The sequence below is a fragment of the Micropterus salmoides genome, unplaced genomic scaffold, assembly GCF_014851395.1.
Source record: "Micropterus salmoides isolate LMB-PRFRI ecotype aquatic unplaced genomic scaffold, ASM1485139v1 Ms_hic_scaffold_3659, whole genome shotgun sequence".
NCBI lineage: Eukaryota > Metazoa > Chordata > Actinopteri > Centrarchiformes > Centrarchidae > Micropterus > Micropterus salmoides.
The window spans coordinates 1-10,661 of NW_024042994.1; the positions used below are offsets into that span (position 1 = coordinate 1).

Sequence of the window (10,661 nt, forward strand, 5' to 3'; positions counted from 1 at the left end):
CACAACTTCTAGCAGCCAGATGACGGTAGCAAAGGAAGAAGTCAGGTGACGTAATATAAACAACAACAAAGTGCGCGTAAAGAGGTAGTTGGGGTAGATGGATGAAAAGACAGAGGTTCGAGTCCTGTGTGAAAAAAGACAGTGATAAGTTTTAAGTTAAATTAAGTTAGTGTAGATGATTAACGTCACGTGAGTTACGAAGTTAAGTCACTAAGCCAAACCACGGTATTTTCCCAAACCTAACCAAACTGTGACCATTTCACAATGTTAACCACATGTTACTTGTCAAATGTGATTTTTCATAATTGGATCCAAGCCACATTTGGAATTGGTTTGAATTGCAATTGCAATTCCAGGCAGACATTCTTTAAATAAAACTGCTTCTTTAAACACATAAATCCCACTCTAATTTCTAGCACTCATCACATACCTCCACCACTTCCGACACCAAGAACATCCAGGCTGCTTTTTCCTGCTCCAATTCTGAATCAACACATGATTGTAAACAAATGAAAAGTAAAAATGTTAAAAACAAATAAACATATTTGCATTACCCAATAGCACGTACTATAAATCTGTGTGTCACTCAATAACAAAGTGTTTTATATCATTGAACCAGGATAAAGCATTTCAGGACTGAGAGAAATAAAAGATCAGGCAAATAACATGGTACAGCAATAAAATGAAATAAATCAATAAAGATAAATACTTACAATAAAATAGATAAGACATGTTGCCAATACATGCTGTGTCAGAATTAATTAAAGGCTTTTTGATAAGATATGTTTTGAGAAGTGATTTAAATGTCCCTGATTCGGCAAATCTCAGATCTTCGGGCAGGGAGTCCCACAGCTGAGGGGCCCTGACTGCAAAACCCCAGTCACCTTTAGTCTTGAGCTGGGACTCAGGAACAGCCAGCAGAGCCCTCACAAAGGATCTGAGGCTGCGCTCTGGCTCACATGAGAGTAGCTATTCAGCAATGAAGCTGGGAGCTGAGCCATGAATTGCATTAAAATCTAATCTAAAATTAACTAGTAACCAGTGAATAGATGCTAAAACAGGTAATATCTTGTATTCTAGTATTTGTTAAAAGCAGAGATGCTGCATTTTGTACCAGCTGAAGGCATGAGATGGTTTTGTGGCTCAAACCTGAATACAATGAGTTACAGTAACAAAGAAATGGGTCTAAAATGTTTAACATATTCTGAGATAAAGGTTCAGTGGGTACACTATTGCTTGCTTAAGGCAGAAGGGAACACAGCCAGTGGACAGTGAGCTATTTACAATCGATAAAATAGTGTTAACACTGTTAAAACTTTTTTTGAGAAATCTGGCAGGCATAAAATCTGAAGGACTCAATGAAAGCTTTAAATTGGCCATTGTGTCCTTTAAAATGCACAGTGAAGGGCCTGAAAGTCACTGAAGATGGTTTGCATCGTAGAGAAGTAGGGTCAACTATGGCATGACCAATCTGGAGTTTTATTTCACTTTTTTTTGGGTGTGAAGAACAATAAAAATTGTTCACAGATCATAGTTGTGGCTTCAGTTTGTTGGATTAGAGGAGGATTACGGATTCAGTAGTTTTGAATAGAGAGATAGATAGATAGACATTAGTTCTTACATACTTTGATATGAAACCATCAGACTGTCTGCATTTTCTCCTAATTTCTCAGGTGCTGTTATTTAGCCAAGACATGCTGTGAGTTGCTATGACTTTCCAGATTTTAACAGGAGTCAACTACAGCTTTACATGTATTGTTGAAGTTGTTTAGTAATTCTTCTGTAGACATATTTGATGTAGTGCCCATGTGTTTTAGCCTCCTCGTTAGAATGTCTGCTTCCCATACCCAAGGTCGCTGGTTCAAGTCAGGACCATATATAACCTCCATACAGAGAACCGTTACACATCCACAGGTGCAGACTAAAAATACAGCTAAGGCGTAATAAACACATGTGTTTTATGCACAAATCAGTCGCCCAGTTAGAGACTATATGGATCGTACATATCAATTCTGCTGCTGCATGGAAACAGAAATAGCCATCAAATGAGAAAGAACAGTACAGTGCATCCTACAAGCGGCTTTGGATTGCATTCTTAGTAAGAATCATGCATTACTTGAACACATTTCTGACAAAATCAAAAAGTGGAAACAAAACTGCACTGTGTTTCCTGCAAGCTACCCACCTCTGCGTTATCAGGGTTGTTAGGACATGGAACTTGGGCACAAGCACAAAAAAAATAACTTTTGACCAACAGAGAGGGCACTATTGCCAGCCTTGCGCCTGCATGAAATGGTGTGCAATTTCATTTCACTTTGAAAGGACATTTTTAAGTCAGAAAGTAGCTCAATGAGTTAAATGATTGAATGCAAAAAAGACATAAAGAAGGCAACCAGAACAACTACTCAGTCTGGGTAAAGGAAGGAAACAAAGTGCAGTGCAGCACTCCCAGCCTTTCTTCTTGTACCTTTTAAATTCTCCTGGCAGGATGTCATGAACACGCTGGAGAATAGCCTGGTGCTCTCCCGAATGTTCTAGGAAGAACCGAAAGCTTTGGACAGAACTGCCCTCGTAACAAGTCTGCTTCGCTTCTGCAGCCATGACTGATTTCTGCAATGCAAGACACACAGTGATTGGAAATCAAACAAACAGCAATGATGTGCATTCAATAAGCTGCTATTCAAAAGCTAACTTTAAATCACTAATGTTCACTAACAATGACTGTACAAAAGTATTCTACAATTACCTTAAATATGTGGAGAGTAAGGACAGAAAAAGAGTTTCCCCACTCTTAAGTTACAGAGTTAGTCCCCGCCCCCAGGCTGGCTGCCCTCCCTGTTGAGAGATGAACTTTGACAGTACATCAGAGACAATCACAGCGTTGTCTGATTCATATCCCTTGACATATTCTACAGGCTATTTCGAAATGAGCCTTATCATTAGCCTTTTATGGGAATCCAAAATTTAAGCAGAAATTGTTTAATAGTTAAACTAAACAGAGCAAATTATATTATTTTATAAAGTCAAGCAGTAAAACATTTATTATGTTGTGCCTTTTTTACACATTTACTGTAATAAATAAACCCAGACCTTTTTGTACTTAAAAACCTTGCAAGGATGATGTATAGTAAGTCAGGGTTGCTATGGATGCTTTCATACTTATAAAGAAAACTTTCAACCAGCGGCAGGTCAGCTTTTTGCTTCTGGTATGTCATTTTGAAATGCAAAGCCATTAGTAGGGGTGTTAGTTTTAGTATCATTTAACATCTTATTCACCGTCGTAGTACTGTTTAACACCAGTGTAGGTGGTCAGAGTTAGCCAACCCTGAGTTTACTTGATAACCCTGAGTTAACTCTGAATAGGTTGAACTCCCTTCGTAGTACAGGCCACTGATTAACGTAGAGCTCCACTATTAAAGTTTATAACTCCCATGAACTTTATTAGTTTAACATTTTAAGTGTTTCATTTGTATTCTGTTTATGAAAATCTGTGGCGTTGGGTCCTTTGAATGCTGAAATGCCACCATCTTGCCTGGGACATTACAAATCAGTGGGTTTAAAGAGAGTACAGTAAACTGGAATGTAAGGGCGGGCTCACACCTAACTGTCCGGGTCCTGAATCAAACCAATGCGAAGATGATACATTGTTTAAATTTTTCAACTGGTCCGTTTGTGTTCACAAAGGCATAAAATCAAATGGTCCAGAAATTGTAAAAAAAGTGGAAATGTCCCTGGATTATTGGTCATACAGTCGGCGGGTAAAAAGACAACCCCTATAAATTTCTACCTGGAAATCATATATGGAGCACCATCAGGTTCATGTTGGTGTCTGGAGCGCATATCAGCAGACATTAGAGGGTCATAAATATGAACATTGTCGTGTAAAAAATTCAAGGCTTAAGCCAGATGAAAAAGCTTGAACTTTTCCTAACATGTTTATTTTCAGCAAAAATAGACACCAATTAGAGTACAAAAGAGAGATCGATGCAAAATAGAGACCCAGGTTGACATGATGGCATGTAGCAACTGATTTTCTTCTTGAGCTTCTTTTGGACCTCCTTTTACAGCTTTGTTTCTAAGCATTTATTTCATCTCTTGGCTCTTTTTCCTGCTGCAACTGGTTCTGTGGAAATTCCCAGATAGCCAAGTGGCTGTCATAGATTCACCATGATGTCTGCCTGACTGTGTACTGCTCTACCTCTCTTTGGCCTTGGCATGCTTATTGTTGATCATGACATCCTTATTGTGCACTGCCTTATTGTGCTCCCTCACTCTGCTGTGTGTCTTGCTCTACCTCTGCCTGACAGCACACACACACACACACACACACACACCCAGGTCCCCCTGTTGAGCCCGGTCAGTCAGATACAGAGAGGACCACACACACAGAGCTTCAAAGTTTTAACATTGTGATCTTAACGCTTTGCAAATCAGAAGGACAGATCGTAAAGATCAAAACATTTTCTGAATACATAATTATGGTAAATCAATCACTTATTGCTTAAAACCCATCATTCTTTGTAATACATTGCTCACAACTAGATGTCTTCCAGGGATTTTACCAAAGTGGTCTTATTCTTATCTTTTTGGAAACACTCATTTTTCTTTTGTTTATACTTTCTCTGCACACATGCCTGGTAATAATTTCCCAACACCTGGGTTCTGATCTATTTACATTAAAAAATGCTCACAAAGAGGAGTAAATCATTGTCAGTGCTTGGAGTAAAGACTCATCACACAGAGAGAGTCATTTTTAAACCTTAAAACATATTGTATGTGTATATAGTGTTTCTTAACGCATATATAAAAAGTGTGCCAGTAGAGGGGTTTAAACAAAAGTGACTTATACTATACTTTATATTAACTTCATCCTAAAATTTAAAATGTTAAGATAGTAAATATTACACAACGTCTCGTAAAACAGGGTATTAAATCATTTGATAATGCAGGCATTTCGTGGAAGATGCTCTGCCATCAGACGGTCTTATCACAGATTTGTTTGCATTTGCCATGCAAAGTGGACCAGTGCAGTAAGTAGGCCACAATTGCAGACATAAAACAAGTTGGCCCATGCAATTGGCTAGTAAAGGTCAATCATAAACGCTGCTTATGTTTACAGAATACATATGTATCTCCTTGAATAAATGAATGAATGCATATATATCCCTACATGCTACATACAAAACTAATTAGCCTATTATTATTATAATATATTGTAAATATTTGTTGTAATGTTTTTTATAGTATCTCTTTCATATTTTGATATATTATCTATATTCATACAGAAAATCAAGATCAAGCTAAAGTTTGCCTTTCTGCTCCACAGGAGGTTTCTTTCCTCCCTGAACTCACCTTAGGAAACCTACATTACCGTTTAACAGGTGTACCGCCCCAGTCAAACTCCCTCCTTCTGTTGAACCTTCTGTTCTCTTGACTGTTGCAGTACTTCTTTTTAGTTAATTTTAATGTGTTGATTGGATGTACCAAACACCAAGGCAAACGAGCAAAACCTACAACCTATAATATGAACTATTTTAAATAACAACAATAATACACAAAATAGTACAGTAATAATAAGTATTTTTTAAATGACATATACAATTGAAGCTTCTTGTGATTGATTTGAATGGTGTTTGAGTCCGGCGTTCACACCGACCCAACAAATTGCACCAAGGGGGTAAACGCTTCAGGGTTCGGTTCAACTGGACTAAACAAGGTCAGTGTGAACCCCCCCTTAGGTACAGAACTAATATATATATATATATATATATATATATATATATATATATATATATATATATATGAAAAGATTATATTCCTTTTTAATGAGTCATATGAGAAAATGACATAGCATGTTGATTAATGTTATTTTAAGTTATTTTAGGCACTTTGTTCATTTTGATGAACATGTCTAAATGAAAACTAAAAAAATATTGGATTAAGTGGATGAATATAAAAGATTTGACATTGTTTATTCAATAAATTCTGGCATGACAGAGAAGACGAATGGCCGCAGGTTTTCTCTGCTTTATTATTTCTCCTGTTTACAGGCTTATCATCTGTTTACGTCCGCTGTGCCCGGGGCCTGTTACACATTTCACTTAAATGTGTCATGTAGCCTAGTTTGTGAGAAAAAGCCAAACAAACTAAGAAACTAACACATAAAACACAACCTCCTTGGCAGAGGTAAAAAAACAGGAAAGGACAAAATAATAAAAACAACTTCAGCACTACACTGCAGTAAATAATACTCCTTTGAACAACAAAAACACCAAGCGGTCATTCCACCAAGCTGGAGCTGGAGATTATGAATGAAAGACAATTTTTTTTTGTTTTTCATGCTGATGTCTTCTGCTCTGCCTCAACTCTGTGATTTTTTCTGTTATGACTCTGTCTGAACCAGCGCTGTCCAAAGCTTCTCTACTAAAGACATAGGCCTAAATACAAACATACTCCTGGAGCACCAAGCTTCCAGTCTGGGCAGAGTCAGCTAACATGACACCTAGCTGCACGGCTAACTGAGCTAACTAGCAAGCGGCATCTACCGTTAGCAGTAGTTCTATCGCACACAGGCTCTGCCCTCTACTGGACTCTATGGTTACTACCTCCTCCAATCACACGCACACACTTGCCCACTGAAATTTAATCATGCACGTAGCTTGGAAAAAGGGGGTGGCTGACTTCATGTCAAGAGCTGGCCCCCAACCGAGCGGGTGGAGACTGCACAACAATGTAGTTCAGCAGGTCTGAGCTCGCTTCGGGAGAGCAGAGGTGGATCTGTTTGCCAACACCCACTGCCCGCTGTGGTTCTCAATTCAGCCACAGGACAGCCCACCCTTGGGGATGGACGCGTTACACACGCATTGCCAGAAGGGCTGCTGTTTGCGTTCCCCCAAACCCCATCTCATCCCTCCAGTTAGGTGAGGCGGGAACGGTCGTTCGTCATTCTGGTAGAAGTGACGTAGCCTGACGTGGCCTGTACCTATGGTCTGGGGGGCTCTGTCACAAGGGTGAGACTTCATATGCACAATGCTGGTGTTGGACCAGCCTCTCCAGGTTTTGCTCCTACAAGGGGGGAGAGGCAGATTCGTACAGACCATACAAGCGGCAGGCAGTCTCCACCACGTCTTGCTGTAAAGCTAAGTGGCTGGGCTTTCAGCGTTTATGCATTGAAAGGGAGACCGATCTGCCTACCTGTTCGGTGGGATCCGTTTTCTCTTTCCTGCAAGGTCTGATGAAGAAGGGGCTGTCACGCTGCGGGGTGTGAGAAGACAGCGACCAGTGTCGCTTCAGTAGGACTTGCTGCTTGCTGCTTCTAATATCTGCACCTTATGAGCCCCTGGAGCAGTCCTCAATGAAAATGCTATCTCAGCCCTGCGTCTTGCTCTCACCTCTGCTACGAAGGTGAGTGAGCTGTGTGCCCCAGCTGCATGCTGGTTCTTGGTATCCACAGTTGGTATCCGCTGCACTGTGGACATCACACCTCCTTTGTTCTTAAGAACATAAGGAGCATGTTCAGGTCCAGGACAATAAATCTGGATGCTTTTCACCCCCCTACCCCACTTAGGGTGAAGGGAGGTGAGAGTGCATCTGTTGTGTCCATGTGTGCTAGGCTAACGTCCTATGTAGAGCACACAGCCCCCATTCGATGCACTGGTCAGCTGTTCATCTGTTTCAGTGATAGTGCAGTCAATAAAACCCTGTCCAAGAAGAGCCTGGCCAGCTGGCTTTGTGAGTGAATCTCCCAAGCCTGTACACGGGTGGGAACCGGCCCACCCTTAGCGGTGCGCGCATGTTCCACTCGGAAGTGTGGAAGTGTCTACGACCCTTTTTCTCGACCCTTACGCACCCGTTTGTTTCTATCTCTTGGATATGTCGGGCTCCTTCTCGGGATCCTGCTCGCAAGTGCGACCTAGGATCTGAAAAGTGAGGATCTGGTGACTACTGGGTGTAGAGGGGGAACATACACTGGCAGTGCCTGACGTTCCAGTGAGAATTCAGGGCAGTCCAGGTGTTAATGGTCAGGCCAAGCCCCTATCGGTCCAGCGACCTTCTCAGGGGTGTCCCACCATTCTGTCACTAGATGATGTGGTGGTTGGGGCTTTGGCCGGCCTGTACCCATAGAGTCCAGTAGAGGGTGGAGCCTGTGTGAGATAGAACAAAGGTTACGATATGGTAACCCTAGTTCTATAAGCACAGGCGGAGCCCTCTACCGATGAGCCCTGCTGCTCTGGTGCCGACTGCGGAATTAATTAATTAATCAGTGGGGCCTAGTTTTGAATAGCCAGCCCCATCTCCACACATCGATTATAAGCAGCGCTGTGCCAACTAGGTCCTGCCAAGACCCCAGGAATGAATCCAATTTTCATAGTGGCCAAACTGTGGAATTACAGCTTCTGTTCACGTGATACACACTGGCCCCAAGAGACAGTTTCCCATTGAGTTATATTGTGAAAGAAGCAGCTGTAAAATGGTGGACACATTTTTTTAGCAACACAACTCCCGTGTTTTGGTAACCCCCCAAAATGCTTCCTTTATAATAGGGTTTATATGTAATAATTTGCTTTCACATTTGTATGGATCCTTGCTCGATTGCTAAAATGTTCATGTGTAAGGTGCAGTAGTAAAATGACACATATCAAGCGTTGTGAATGTGGTGCAGTCAAAAGCAAACTTCACAAATCACAAATCTAAATAAAAACACACAAAAAAACAACAACAACCAAACAAACAGATTTAACTGTAGCCAGTAAATCCAATTTTATTGCAGATACTAGGGATATTCTCGAATCCGGATATGTTATTTGGGAAAGCATGTGTAATGTGGAAACGGGTGTTTCTTCTATACTCAAGGTTGCTCTGTATTATTCAGGGGAAATAGTGAGCTGAGGAATGTGATAATTAGTGTGAGAATGGAACTAAAGACATGTGTTAAATCAAGCTGCAGCAGAGAAGAAGCTGCTGGTGTCTGTTCACCTGTCGGTCTGTCTGGTCACTTGTCTGCTTTGTCTGTTTAAAGCTGCTGCTGTGTCCAAGTGTGTCGGCATAGTTAAAAAAAAAGGTTGCATCTAGGTTATGTCTATTTTTTTTATTGAGACAGGCTGAGCTACTGCCTATAATATGAACTGAGAATAGTCAAGCAAAGAAGTTGAACCGAGGGCAGATTGTTGAGGACTTTGCGGTACACAAGACTCACAGAATGATGTTCAGACAGGTGAGTACAACAACTGCGTTACCTGGCAACATAGCATTGTGCACGTGTGTGTACGTGTGTGTGCACGCATGCACTACGCGGTGTGTAAAAACTGAATAAACTGTTATATGTTTGTGGCTGGAGGAGTTTATATTGTTTATATACCTCTACCTGCTTTTGTGATGTTTTATTCTGCTGTTAAAGGGACAGTTATATCATTTCTGTAGCCTAAAGCCATAAAGGGCTCGGTGGTGTGATGTTGTTCCAGTAGTGTTGGACTGACATTTAATGCAATTGTAAATCTAAGCTCATTCCCTTTATCTAAAGAATATTTCATATAAAGAATATTTTCTATATGCTGTCAATATAAAAATATTTCTATTTCCAGTGCCTTTGAGTACATTTGAGTACCTTTTTAGCACAATAGAAATATATGGTATTATTATTATTATTAAAGCAGATGTTTCTGATTGTTCAGTGTCCCCTAGTTAAGGTTGGGAGATGTAAATTTGGTGCATTGAAGGAAAAAAAATTGTATTGCCGATGAATATTAGGTTAGAAAACACAATTTTTTTCTCATTTTCACATGACTTCCTATATCAGCCACACCCACTTATTGTATTCTATCTGAATACAAAGACAGATCATTTTGTTGGTTGAACAGATACAGATAATAACGTCTGTACACCTCTAGCAGATACCTGTCTGTCTTGTATAGTTTTTACAGCAACTTTAGATTTAATTCCAGTGAATGCTGTCTAGTTTTCTTTTGTGTATGTTTGTGTGTCAGCTATTACTTAGTGTTTTTGGTGGGGGAGGTGATCAGTGATCTATTAAAGTTATTTTATTTGTCCTTGCTGTGTACCCTTTACATGTCCACCTTTTGTATTTTACAGTTACTGATGCTGCCCTCAAGATGGTGCCAATACTTCATATATAAGTGATAATTAATTTGGCTGAAAACAAATAGTGACCGCAGCCGCTACCATGTGCCTGTGTTTATCTAACCAATATACGGTTCTGCATGTATCAGTATGCATGTACCACGTGTACAGGTTGTAAAGCTGAAGAGACAAGGTTTTCCAGGGTATAATTACATTGAAGTTGTGTAGCGTTATTACAGTTAGTGGAAAAGCCCTGTGCTCTTGTTTGTTTGCTTGATACGTTTAATTTTGCATCTATAAGCCTCACTACAGCTCTTAAATCACTTAAGTCATTGGCCTAGAAAACATCACTAGTGTCAAGATTAGGCTTTACCACCTCCCCCTTCCTTGTGTTTTCTCTGTCAGTTTTGTCTGTCATGTCATGTCATGTCATGTCTTGTCTGTGTGTTTGTGGGCGTTTCTGGCTGCGGCTGCTGGATCGTCACCACCTGCAGCGTCTCGCACCTGTGGCTCATGCCGTAATCAACCCATGCAGTGCAATTGTCCGGCTCATCTTACACTCCTCGCCAGTTTATCTCCCGTGG

The 10,661-nt window shown here is 40.5% G+C and overlaps 1 long non-coding RNA gene across 1 annotated transcript; it reads right to left on the reverse strand.

The window, feature by feature from the left end:
• Nucleotides 1–472: 472 nt before the first annotated feature.
• LOC119884774 lies at nucleotides 473–2,834 on the reverse strand. Its single transcript, XR_005441073.1, has 3 exons — nucleotides 2,747–2,834; nucleotides 2,468–2,610; nucleotides 473–483 (listed from the first exon to the last, which is right to left on the reverse strand). It is a non-coding gene; the product is annotated as an uncharacterized LOC119884774 (long non-coding RNA).
• Between the last annotated feature and the right edge of the window lie 7,827 nt (nucleotides 2,835–10,661).